Here is an 8,294-nt window from a genome sequence, read left to right as displayed (position 1 = left end):
GTTTGCTGTAGATGGCCTCTATCAGTTTAAGAAATGTCCCTTCTATACCAATTTTCTTAAGTGTTCTGATCATGAAGGGATGCTGGATATTATCAACCTTCTCTTCTGCATCAATTGAGAGAATCATGTGGTCTTTGTTTTTTAATTTGTTTATGTGATGAATTACATTTATAGATTTAAGTATGTTGAACCATCCTTGAGATCCTGGGATAAAACCTTCTTGGTCATGGTGTATAATTTGTTTGATGTGTTGCTGGATTCTGTTTGTTAGGATTTTGTTGAATATGTTTGCATCAATATTCATTAGTGATATTGGTCTATAATTTTCTTTTTTTTTTTTCTCATGGTCTATAATTTTCTTTTCTTGTTCGGTCTATTCCTGGTTTGGGGATCAAAGTGATGTTAGCTTCATAGAATGTGTTGAGTAATATTCCATCTTTTTCTATGTTTTGGAAAAGGTTGAGTAATATAGGTACTAGTTCCTCTTTAAAAGTTTGGTAGAATTCTGATGTGAAGCCATCTGGTCCCAGGCTTTTCTTTTTAGGGAGATTTTGTATAGTTGATGCTATTTCAGTACTTGATATAGGTCTGTTCAACCTTTCCACTGCATTCTGGCTAAGTTTTAGGAGATAACGTGCTTCCAAGTATTGGTCCATATCCTTCAGATTGTCATATTTCTCGGAGTAAAGTTTCATGTAATATTCATTAAGGATTTCTTTTTAATTTCTAAAGGGTCTGTTGTTGTTTCATCTTTACCGTTTCTGATTGATGAGATTAGAGATTTTACTCTTTTTTTTTTTTTTCTTGGTTAGGTGGCCAAAGGTTTATCTATTTTATTGACCTTTTCAAAAAACCAACTTTTTGATTTATTGATCTGTTCTATAATCCTTTGTTTTCAATTTCATTTAATTCTGCTCTAATTTTGGTTATTTCTTCTGCTGGGTTTGGGATTGGAATATTCTTCTTTTTCCAGCTGCTTGAGATGCCCCATTAAGTTGTCAACTTCCTTTCTTTCTGTTCTCTTGAGGAAATCTTGCAATGCTATAAATTTCCCTCTTAGGACTGCCTTTGCGATATACCAGAGGTTCTGATAACTCGTATCTTCATTGTCATTTTGTTCTAAAATTTGGTAATTTCCTCTTGATGTCATCTCTGACCCATCTAACATTCAGCATAAGGTTATTCAGCTTCCATGTTTTTGTATGAGTCTGCAGATTCCTGTTGTTGCTGAGTTCAACTTTTATTCCATCATGGTTTGAGAAGATGCATGGAACAATTTCTAGTCTTTTAAATTTGCTGATTTTAGACTTATGACCTAAGATGTGGTCAATTTTGGAGTATATTCCATTGAGTGATGAGAAACATGTGCATTCAGTTTTGTTAGCATGAAATGTTCTGTAGATGTCTATTAAATCCAAAAGTTGAATAGTTAAACTTAAATCTAAAATTTCTTTGCTAAGCTTCTTATTGGAGGATCTATCCAACACTGCCAAAATAGTGTTAAAATCTCCGACTATGATCGAGCTGGGAGAGATCAAGTTGCTCATGCCTGTTAGAGTTTCTCTTATAAATTAAGGTACATTCTGGTTGGATGCATAGATATTGATAATCGAGATCTCATCATGTTGAGTATTACCCTTAACTAATATAAAATGGCCATCCTTATCCTTGCTTACTTTTGTTGGTTTAAACCCTAATGTATCTGCGAGTAACATTGCAACACCTGCTTTTTTCTGCTTTCCATTTGCCTGGAGTATAGATGACCATCCTTTCACCCTGAGTCTATATTTATCTTTTAAAGTAAGATGCAATTCTTGAATTCAGCAGATGTCTGGTCTGAGTTTCTGTATCCAATCAGGCCATCTGTGCCTCTTTAGAGGACAATTTAAGCCATTCTCATTGGTTGAAATTATTGAGAAGCCTGGTAAAATATTGAACATCGAGTTGCTCAAAGGCCCAGTAGACATTTTTTATTTTTTTGCCACTGTGGAAGTTGGAAATTGATCAAAAGTTTCCGAGTGAGTTTACTTTTTTAATGGAGGATTGCACTCGTCATTATAGAGAATAAGTCTGAGAATATCCTGGAGAGCTCGTTTGGTTATGGCAAATTTCTTCAATGCATGGATGTCATTAAAGTATTTAATTTCTCCATCATAAATGAAACTCAGTTTAGCTAGATACCGGATCCTAAGTTGGAAGTTATTTTGCTTTGGGAGATTAAAAGTCACTTACCATCTTCTTCTAGCCTGAAATGTTTCAGTAGGGAGATCTTCAGTCATCCTAATACTCTTCCCCTTGTAGGTTATAATTTTCTTGCATCTAACTGCTTTCAGAATTTTCTCTTTCATATTAACTTTAGTGAAGTTGATTATGATGTGCCTGGCAGATGTCTTATATGGATTGAGTCATATTTGGCTTCTGAAACTATCTGCTATCTGAATTTCAGAATCTCTTGTCATTTCTGGAAAGTTCTCTTTCATAATTTCATGAAGAGCCTCTATGTTTTGTGAAGCAACTTTGTCTCCTTAAGGGATTCCTATAAGGCAAATATTAGTTTTCTTTGAATTATCCCAGTGTTTTCTGAGAGAAAGATCCATTTTTGCTTTCCATTTCTTTTCATCTTTGAGCTCTTGGGCTTGTTCAAAAGCTTTGTCTTCAATGTCAGAGATCCTTCTTCAGCCTGTTCCACTCTGTTATGGAGGGACTCTACTGTATTTTTCAGATGTTTGAGGGATACGAACTCTTGCCTCAATGTTTCAAAGTCCTTGATCATTTTATCTTTGAAATTGTTGAATTCTTGAGACATCTTTTGAATAATTTCTTGAGACATCTTTTCAATAATTTCTTGTGATATCTTTTGAATAATTACTTGAAGTTCTAGCTCTTTCCTTTCTTTCATTCTGTTATTCTTATTTGCTATCCACATTCTGAACTCGATTTCTGACATCTCAGCCATCTGTTTATGGGTGAGATCTTCAGATGCATCTGCCACATCCCTCCTTGGAGGGGTTGATCTAATCTAGTTATTTGTATTACCAGAGTTTTTCCAATGATTCTGCCCCAAGGTGGATATACTCTGTTTGGCTAGGTGAGAAGGTAAGAGGAAGTTTTGTTGGGGGCTATAGAAGTAGTATTTTACTAACCCTTTTGGTCAAAGGCTGGGACTGGTGTCTGTACCTTTTCCCCTAGAGCTTTGACAAGGATGCGTATAGTGCTATATTCTGAGAACCTGGGGGCCTGCTTGGTGTGGTGGAGCTGAGTGTCTCTATCTTGTTTTTGACGGGTCTCTGTTCTACCTCAGAAAATCAATTACTCTGAGTTAAAGTCTCAATTGTGGAGACATATCGGCAATTAAGTCACCCAACCCCTCGCAGATGAAGGTTGGGATAGGAAAGCCACACCTTCCCACAGCCACACGCCCCCAGGGTACCACTTTGGAGAGTTCTTGGGTGATTGGCCCAGTTCAAGAGATCTAAATAAAGTATCCCAGTCAGCACTAGTCTCAAGTCGGAGATTTCAAAAGGTCTCTGGAATATATACAGCAGGGGTCTTCTGGCAGCTCATATATGACTCGCTCCAGTGCTACATGGGGTCAGAAGGACCTACCCAGCAAATAAATTAGTCTGGTCTATGCCTCCTTCCCCACCTTATACCTTTGTCACACTCAATCACTGGGGAACCTGCAGGGCTGTGACCCAGTTGTCCAATAAGCGAGTGTGGCAGTGCTTTGTGTCTGCCAGAGTCAAATTAGAGTCATTGTCATCTCCACTCAGTTACTGCTCTTTGTCCTCAGACAGCAAAGAGAACTGAATCCTGTCTGTCTCAGGCACTCAATGACAGCTGTAGAATGTTCCACCTGAAGTCAGCTTAGGCCTGAGAAAATCCAGACAGCACCAGAGATTCTCCCTGAACCACCAGATAATTTGTCCAGGTCAAGATATCCAAACCTATTGGCCCGATCATTACCCACTCTCTAGCTGGAAAGCTCACAAGGTCTCCAGCAACTAGATAGTAGGAATTTAATGGTAGCTCAAGTGTGGCTCACTTTGATGTTCTGAGGAGTCAGAAAGGCTCATTCAGTAGACAATTTGGAGTAAGGAGGCTGATATCTCTTTCCCCTCCTTCCTCGCCCTTCACCACTGGATTCTGGTAACCCCAGTCTCTAGTAACCCCACCACCAGTCTCTGTTAACCCAGAATCTGTGGCCCAGTCCTATCCAATAAGTGAGTGTGTCAGGGTTTTGTGCCTGCCAGAGTCCAAGTAAAGTCAATGCCTCCTCCGCTCAGTGGCCACTCTTTGTCACCAGTGAGCAGAGGGAGCTGAAGCCTGTCTGCCTCAGGAACTCAATGGCAGCTGGAGAATATTCTACCTGGGCTCAATCTAAACCTGAAATTTATTTTCTTGAAATCGTGGCTTGCCTTGGTGGAGAAGACATGCGTTTATCTATTTCTTCTCTCAGCTTGGCTCTCCTCCTTCAGCTTCGTTGGGTTCTTTTTGGCAGTTATCTCTCCCCCTGAACTGGAGTTTATGTTGAAAACTTGCTCCAGTCAGCTCTCGTCCCCTGTTCCTCCATATTCTTATTGAATGTGAAAATTGGACTTAGGGAAAAAAGGCAACCCGAGGATTTAGCAAAGTACAAAACACATTGAAACCAAGTGAACAAATAAACAAACAAAATTGCTACCAGACCCACAAGCACACAGATGCACAGATAATTAGAAACAAGTAAGCAAACAAACAAAAACAAAACAAAACAAAAGACAAACAAACAAAGAAAATTTTAAAACCCCACAAAAATGTTAATCATAAAATGGTAAATAAAATAAAATAAAACAAACAAAAAACAACAACAACAACAAAAAAAAACAAAACAAAAGAAGACTATTAGTCAGATTTAAGCACTCTCTGCAACCATAAGAGAAGGAGCGGAAGAGAGAAGAAAAAAGGAAGAATAGTAGTAACAATAAAAAACAAAACAAAAAAATATAAATAAAAAGACTTAACAGTAACACCTACAAGAAAGGATTAAGAAAAAAAAGAAGGGGGCATCACCAAGGAAAATATTATTCTTATGAATATACACAAAAATACCACTTTATATATACTTTATATATGAGGTGGGATTATGTTGCAATATACTTTATAGACAGCAGGTGGCGCGGTGAATGGTTCCCAGGCTAAATTTAAAAAAAGAAAAAAAAAACAAAAAAAGGAGTCTTTGATGTCAGGTTGTACAAATTTTCCCTACAACAGTTCCCGTAAAGTGTGGGGTGTCCTGAACCAGCTTCAGAGGTAGGATGACTGGCTACAGTTGAGATTGAGCTATCCACACTCCTGGAAGAGGTGCTATGGAGATGCCATCTTTGAAGTTTTACAATTTGTCTGGTTCCTGGCTGGCCGCCCAGCCTTGGCTGTCCTTTTCCAGGCAGCACTCCTATCTGTCCTCCAAACTTGGCACCAGAGTCTACACTTCACCCGTTTTTCCAGTCCTAGTTTCCCCTCAAACTGGAAATTAAATTGTTATGTTCCGTGAAAAAAGGGCTGGTTGCTGATTGCGCCAGCGACTTTAGCATCATGGGACAGAGTTTTCAGTCCATTTATATGAGGAAGGGGCTGGTTACCTCTGATTCCCATGGATTCAACACCGCACACAAAACATTTTTCAGTCTGTAGGAAAGGGGTTGATTGCCCCTGTTGCTCACAGCTTCAGTGCAGAGCCACAAAGACTTCTAGAATTACAAAGTGAATCCGTTTCCTAAGCGGAATCCTTTCCCCTCAACTTTCTGTCCAGTTTCCTGGACCCCTAATGCTCCAAACTGGGTCCAAACGGCTCCCCCTTCTCATCACCAAATTCCGTTCAGGAGTCCACGCCTCACCACACTCTCCACAAAACACCCAAACTCCCCACGAATTGAGTATAGAAGTCCTTCGTAGGGGAGGGTTTGGTTTCTGTGGTCTCAGGCCTATGGCCACCAGCCGCAGCTGCTTCAGCTGCTGTGCCAAGTTTTTTCTGGCAGACACCGCAGTTCTAGATTACACTTCCAATCCAGCAATTCACCTCTTTGCTGCACACCCTGCATTGCTTGTCTATGCCAACACTCCACGAAGGGAAAGACCCAACCCCTCTACTCTCACCTGAAACTGCAAGGAGAATTGACCCAGAAATGCATCCCCTCCACCATCCTGCTCCACCTCCCAAGATTATTTTTGATATGAATTTTTATTTAAGCTGTTAAATATATATGAACTGTTAAAATGGAATGCAAGTTTTTCAAAAGCCCAGGTCTAAATGTAATGATTAATTTATTGTTCTACAACCCTGGCCTATCATTTTCTGTGTAAATCATAAACAATAAACAGGATATATTCCATATAAAAACAAGGTGATTGCAGATTTTGCTGGGTCCTGTAAACTTCACTTCCAATTGGCCTACCACAACATTCCTAGTATGAGCCATGTACACCTTCATGTGATCAGCCAGGATTTTGAGTCTCTTTGCATTAAAAACAAAAATAGCATTGTCATTCTTACTTTTTTTTAAATTTTATTTCTTATAGCATAAGTGTGTACATTAATGCAATCATGGGGTACAGTGTGCTGTTTTCATATACATTTTGAAATACTCTCATCAAAATGGTTAACATAACCTTCATGTCATGTCAACCTTTTAACAAAAGGTTAAAATTGTGTACATGGTGAGCACTTGGAGACTGAATGAAACAATAACAATAGATGGGCTTTCACGATCCCCCTTCACAGAGGTTGAAAAGATTGTGTGAGTGGACCCTGTCTGTAGCTTAATTTTTATCACAACTAGAACTTATCTATAATTTATCTCAGAAAAGAGAATAAAACACAGAAAAACTATACTGAAGAATTTTAGAGAAAAGCTTGTAAGAGACTACTGCAACTATGTCTCCAGAAAAACAAAAAACAAACATTGAACAGGAATAACTCAAGAAGCGTATCATTCAAGCAACTATAGTTTCCTTTAAAATAAAATTAATTTTGACTCTGTTATTAAAATCCAAATGTTTAGACTAAATCAGTAACTTGAACGTGTGGTCTCCACCATGTTGAGAGCAATGATGCGGGTGTGCTGGTTAGTGAGACAGAATAGCCAGCACCAGAGGATCAAAGTACCCCATTTGGAAGCAGTTGTGATTGGGCATGGCCCAGAGACCAAGATCACTGATAAGAAATGTTCCCATCAGCAAGTGTAGTTAAAAGCAGAGTGTAATAAGGGATATGTCAATGTAAAGCAGGTAGGGGTCAATCCCACCAGCATCAACTCAGTTTTAATTGGAATGGACCAAGTGGTGACAGTGAAGCCTGGCCAGGTTCTCCATATAGTGAATGAACTTTATTGATATATTGTAGAGTTTGTAGAAAAAGCCTGGCCTGGAAACACACAGGAAGAGAAAGTGGTCAGGCAACCATGATTCTACACAAGAGGATGCTGCCCAGGGACCCGAGTCTGGGACAGGGCTGGGACCTGGAAGCAGTCTCAGCCAATGCTCTGTGCCACTAAAGAAGAAGAAAGATGCACCTATGAAAAAGGAATCACTGGACCATTGAAGTCAAGGCTTGAAAATATCTACGCAGGACTCCAAAATGCAGGTTTACAAAGATGAGCAGGTGGTGGTGATTAAGTATAAGTATCCTAAGGCCTGTTACCACTGACTGGTCCTACCTTGGGCCTCCATTTCCACTCTGAAGATTTAACCACTTTAAACTTCTCAGACATATGCACACTGTTGGAGAAAAGGTGATTGCAGATTTTGCTGAGTCCTGCAAACTTCACTTCCGATTGGGCTACCACAACATTCCTAGTATGAGCCATATACACCTTCTTGTGATCAGCCAAGATTTTGAGTCTCTTTGCATTAAAAACAAAAATAGCATTGTCGTTCTTACTTTTTTAAAATTTTATTTCTTATAGCATAAGTGTGTACATTAATGCAATCATGAGGTACAGTGTGCTGTTTTCATATACATTTTGAAATACTCTCATCAAAATGGTTAACATAACCTTCATGTCATTTGCTTAGTTATTAAGACATTCATACTGTGCTTTTAGAAAGATTCACTTGTACTCTTGTAAGATAAACCATAGATGTGACCCCACCAATCACCCTCCCTCCCCGCATCCACCCCCTTCACTTCCCCTCTCCAACCCCCTTCCCATATTCTAAGGCTATAATTAGGTTATGACATTCCTATAAAAGCTATGAATTAGTTTCAAAATAGGACTGTGTACATTAGATTCTTTTTATTCCATTCTTGAGATACT

At 39.0% G+C, this 8,294-nt stretch overlaps 1 pseudogene; it reads left to right on the top strand.

Moving 5' to 3' along the window:
- Positions 1-7,086: 7,086 nt before the first annotated feature.
- Positions 7,087-7,943, top strand: LOC100965284 (annotated as a pseudogene).
- Positions 7,944-8,294: the final 351 nt, after the last annotated feature.

Source organism: Otolemur garnettii, unplaced genomic scaffold, assembly GCF_000181295.1.
Source record: "Otolemur garnettii isolate 467f Iridium unplaced genomic scaffold, OtoGar3 scaffold00289, whole genome shotgun sequence".
Classification (NCBI taxonomy): domain Eukaryota; kingdom Metazoa; phylum Chordata; class Mammalia; order Primates; family Galagidae; genus Otolemur; species Otolemur garnettii.
Note: the sequence above shows the minus strand (reverse complement) of the source record. Positions and strands in the feature narration are given on the sequence as shown.